General features: G+C 39.8%; 1 pseudogene; it reads right to left on the reverse strand.

The window, feature by feature from the left end:
- Positions 1–2,976: 2,976 nt before the first annotated feature.
- On the reverse strand, positions 2,977–3,269 carry LOC101646732 (annotated as a pseudogene).
- Positions 3,270–5,609: the final 2,340 nt, after the last annotated feature.

A 5,609-nucleotide genomic window follows, 5' to 3' on the forward strand; every position in this document is an offset into this window, starting at 1 on the left:
TGTATGGATTGTGGTAAGAGTTGTATGAGCCCCTAATAAAATGATTTCTAAAAAAAAATAGTTTTATTGGCACTTTGTCCACATATTACACAATAGTTCAACAATTTCAATGAGTTGTATAATCTTTACAACAATCAATTTTAGAACATTTTCTTTTTCCCCATACTTATTGATATTCATGTAATTTTCTTTCCATTTAGGCAAAAATATACACAACAAAACATTCACCATTTCAGCAACTTTTATATGTATAATTCAGTGCCATTGATTCTACTGATTGTGTTGTTCACCATTATTGTTATCCCTCCCCAAATTGTTCCACTCTCCCTCATTTTCTACATCTCTAGGATATATAACAAGTAGTGGGAGTGTTGGATCATATGATATTTCTATTCTAACTTTTAAAAGACGCATTATACTGTTTTCCACAATAGTCACACCATTTACAGTCCTGGTAGGAGTGTTTGAGGGTTCCAGTCTCTCTATATCCTTTTCAGTAGTTGTTTTCTGGCTTACAAAAAAGTAGTGTTAATTCAGGAGTACGATGATATCTCATTTTTCATATTTGCATTTCTCTATTGGCTAATGGATCAATTCTCATGGAGGCAGCAAACCAAGATATAAAATGACATATTGTGTTTGGGCAGATCTGCTGCACAAAACATCTTTAATGTATTAATGAGCAAAGATGTAATTTTGAGGCCTAAAATATCTGACCCAAGCCATGGTATTTTAAATCACCTCATATGTATATGAAATTTGGACATTGAATAAGAAAGACTGAAGAAGAATTGATGCATTTTAATTGTGATGCTGGTGAAGGATACTGAAAGTACCCCGGACTGCCAAAAGAACCAACAAATCTGTCTGGTTTTCATTTATAAATTGATATATCTGGTTCCTTATTTTCAGTTTTATAGGTTTGTTTTACTTTCTCATTGCCATTGAGTTGATTCTGACTCACAGCAACCCTATAGGGCAAAGTAGAAGTGCCCCTGTAGGTTTCTGAGGCAGTCAATCTTTGTAATTAAGAGAAGAAAGCCTCATCTTTTTCCTGAAGAGTGGTTGGTTATTTCAAACTACTGACCTTGCAGTTAACAGCCCCAAATTAAAACCGCACTTCTGTATTTGGGTTGGCTTCTGGATGGTGTTGTCATGTATCTTAATCACAGGTTGTTTGCCATTGTTTGTTCTCTGTCCAAAGGAATTCCTTTAACATTTCTTGTAAGGTTGATCTGGTTTTTACAAATTCCTTTAATTTCTGTTTATCTGGAAATGTACTAATTTCACCCTTGTATCTGAGGGATAGTTTTATTGGGTACATAATTCTTTTTTTTTGGGGGGGGTACATAATTCTCATTTGTCAACATTTGCTTTTGTAACTTGATATACATCATTCCATTGCCTCCTTGCCTGCAAGGTTTCATCTTAGAAATAAGAGCTTATTGGTCCTCCTTTGGAGGAAACTATTTGTTTTTCCCTGTTTGCTTTCAGGATTCTTTCTTTTCTCTTTGGTTTTGGAAAGTTTGATTATGATATGGCTTTTCTTTTTTGCCCTTTTAGGGTCTTATGGTGTTTGTTTGAGGTCAACTTCTTGAACACATATTTTCTCACACTTCATGATATTAGGCTTTTCTACCGCTTCTTTTTTATTGTTCCTCTAGCAGATTAGTATAGAGAGATTTCTTTTCAGTTTCATGAATTCTATCTTCTTTTGTTTCAATTATACTCCTTTGTCCTTTCAATGCACTATCTATTCCTTAAATTATAGTATTAATTGTCTGGATTTTTATTTAATTTTTTATTGTTTCTAATTTTAAATTTATTTGTCAGTTTGCTCCTTTACTGTTTTCTATTGTTTTGTAACTGGTATTTTATTGTGGTTTTGAGATTAGTAGAGATTTGTACACAAGTCTTAATGCTCGTATCAGAAGTTCTAAAATGACATGTAGTTATAAATCCTTTCTAAATCCCAGTGACTTTCCAGCTTTAAATTAAAGGCAAATTTTCCTTAAGAGATCAAGAGCCATTATCTTCAAATATTGACAAGGTGTAATTACATCATAAACCCCACTAATTCAGGATTTAATTCACATGCACTGCACACTCAAAATTTCAAGCACATAACAAAGTTATCAGGAAAACTGTATTACCATGACCAAAGGTGTTTCAGAATGCACACAGTTCTGACAAGAGAGCTATGATGAGGAAATTTTTCAAGCACATTTCTTCTAAAAATGACAACAACAGAGAAACAGAATTTAAAGTGTTCAAGTCATATAAATGCATAATGGTGATTACAAACTGCCCCCATCCAATCCCATGGAATGTTTCATTGACACCCAAGACAGTTGACTCTTCCCATAATTCAACATCCTACTATTTTCTAGTTCTATCACAAAATAAACAACCAGTAAATTATTTCATGTCTTAAAAAAAGAAGCATTCATACTTTAAAAAAATGGGATGAATGAACTGATACCCAGGGCTCAAGTAGAAAGAAAATGTTTCGAAAATGATGATGGCAACATATGCACAAATGTGCTTGTACATTGTATGTATGGATTGTGATAAGAGCTGTACAAGCCCCGAATGAAATGATTTTTTTTAATTGGGTGACGTGGGATTTCTTCCTTCTTAAAAATATTTCTAGAGCTACTAAAAACCGTGTATTTACAAAACAGTTGATAAAAAGATTCCTCTGGATTGTACCAGAAGGGAGATAACAAGGTCCACTAATAACACATGGTCAAAAGCAAACTCACTGCCGTACCAACTTGCAGTGATCCCATAGGACAGCGTAGAACTAACTGCTCCTGTGTGTTTCTGAGACTGCAACTGTTCATGGGAATAGAAAGCCTCGTCTTTCTCCCGCAGAGCAGCTGGTGGTTTCCAATTGTTGATCTTGCAGATCACAGCCAGACTCATAACCACTATGCCACCAGGCTTTTTTAAGACATGGTAGATAAACATGAATCAGACTTGGCTTCCTTTTTCTCTTGCTTCAACGGAGGCTGGACTCTGCTCATTTTTCGTTTCTCCATTTTCAGCAAGGTAACTCTAATTTCTTGGATAGCCACTTCAGCCTGCTTTCTCTTTGCTCCCTCTTTCCCATTTGTTTGCACTTTTTTGTCTGAAGATTTATCCATTCCTGCTCCCTGCTTTGGCTTTGTCTCCAATTTTGCAGGGAAGGTTGACAACCTCACTGATCTCCTTTTGGGCTCCTCCTCCATTGCCCCTTCGACTGAGCTAACCTACCTTATGGGCATCTTAGATGTGGGGGAGGGCAGAGGACGAGGAAGCACAATTAAATAGAAGTGTGCAACTGCAGAGACAGCAATCTCAATCAATACAGAAACACTTTGCCCACTACCAGAGCTGCTAGGACCTGTGGCGGAGGTGGGGGCTGTAGTGTTTTCTTGATTTTTCCCCTAGAGTTTTGCTTGTGTTTTCCTTGATTTTGTCTGCCCTGTCCTTGGTCTTTCTATATTATCATATACCTCCCATGCTGTGTCTTGTCCAGGAAGCTTTTCTGACTCTGTATTTTTGTTGCTTGTTTGAGCCACTTTTACTTGTTTCTGTATTGATTGAGATTGCTGTCTCTGCAACACTGTGGTTGCACACTTCTATTTAATTGTGATTGTATGTTGGTTTGCTCTGGGTGCTCACCACCTGTTTCCTGGTGGGAGCAATAAAGGATGGGAATGTGTGTACACAGGTGAGTGTGTGTTCGCTTGATGTTGGTCACCATCTGTAGTTGATCAGGTGGTATAGGAACAGGTGGTGTCCCCGGACCAGTGGGTAGGGCTTCAGGTGGTGTGAGTGTGGCTGGGCAGTCTCCTGCTGGGTAGGACAAAAAAAAATCACCCATTTCATCTGTCTCCTTGCTTCCTATTTTTGTTTAGCTTCTTTTTGTTGGTATTCAAGTCACTTCTCTGAAGCTCAGGCCAAAACTCTCAGACAATTTACTTCTTACACCTTTTAAAGCGCTCAAGCCAGCACTGTCATCGTTACCCAGTTACAAGGAAGCTTCAAATCCCATGGCTGTGTCAGCCATAAGGTACTGCAATCTCAAGGTATAATTTTAATTTTGCTAGCTGTTTATGTGACAATGATTGCCATTACATCAGGTGATACATGGGAATTATATTTTACAAGTCATGTTAGTACTCCCTAAATTGCCACTGCTTCTGTATGGTCTGGTGCAGGAGGCGGTCAGTGGGGGTGTGGTATATGTAATGTCAGTTCTAGTGACATCGTGCTATTCAACCGTAATAGTGATGTCTATTAAAAGTTCCCTTAATGTGTGGCCTAAGCACCCAAATGGGTACTTTCTTGGCCTGTGGTCCTTTGAAGTCAGTTTTAAACACACTTATGTAATAGAAGAAACACCGCTTTTTTTACTCATTATTATTAATGTAATTATCATTATCTTCTAATGTGGCAAAATATACACAATAAAAAACATTCTCCAATTCCACAACTTCCACTTGTATAATTCATTGCCATTGGTTATACTCTTCATGTTATACTACCATTATTGATATCCTTTTCCGAATTATTCCACCACTATTGACAAACTCAATGCCCTCTATGCAACCACTATTTCTCCTTCACCTATGGTAACCATTGGTCGTTTGTTTTTTTCTTCTTATTAGTTATCTTAGTGGTTTTCTTAATATAGTATTCACATATACACTTCCATGGTTAAATCGCTTTTAACATGAGTTGTTCAAGTGCTCCCTCTCCCCCAAGAAACACCTCTTGATGTAATTAGAACCTCCGTATGAACAGACGCTGAAGGCTGGTTTTGTGAAATTCCTCCGTGAGGAAAATGCTGTCGGCTTTCCAGACAGAACCCATCTCCAGATTTTGTTGGACAACCCTCTGGAGCCACCTTGTCTAACACGGTGGCTAGGGGTCACAGGTGGCCGAGACCACGTGGCCTGTTTGAACTGAGGTATGCTAGTGATTATCAGTTGAAATGATAATATCTGTATATACTGGGTTACATAAATACACTGTGCTTGGTTCCAGAGTCACAGCTTGCCTTTTAAAAGCAGGCACCAGAAAATTAGCATTACAGTACAGTATATGGTTCTTCTTATATTCCTGTGGGTGGGGCTGCAGTCATCTCCAGCCCTGGCTTGGCTCTGGGGCTACCTGCCCTGCCCGCTGCCCCTTGAATCTGGACAAGTTGATCGAGCTCCTCTCCCCAGGATCGCCACGCCCCCTGCTACACAGACAGAGAAGTCCATGAGCAAAGCCCGACGCCCGCTTCCTGTGTGCCGAGTCTGCACCGCCGCTGCTGCAGTTCACACTCGGTGCATAGGGCCAAGCTTTGCACGTGGGCTTCGCTGTCTGTGTAGCAGGGGACGTGATGATCCTGGGTAGAGAAGCTCAATCGACTTGGATTCAGGATCCAAGGAGGGGGGAGGCGGAGCAGACTCTGCACACAGGAGGGCGTGGTGGGGGGGGTGTCGGCTTTGCACGTGGGCGTCTCGCTGTCCGTGTAGCTGGGGTGTGACGATCTTGGGGAGATCGGCTTAACCAACTTGGGGTCTGGATTCAGGGAGAGGAGTGGGGGTTGGGGGTGGACGGCAGCAGCA

The sequence above is a fragment of the Echinops telfairi genome, unplaced genomic scaffold (genome assembly GCF_000313985.2).
Source record: "Echinops telfairi isolate 266 unplaced genomic scaffold, ASM31398v2 ScPeMD7_19;HRSCAF=73, whole genome shotgun sequence".
Classification (NCBI taxonomy): domain Eukaryota; kingdom Metazoa; phylum Chordata; class Mammalia; order Afrosoricida; family Tenrecidae; genus Echinops; species Echinops telfairi.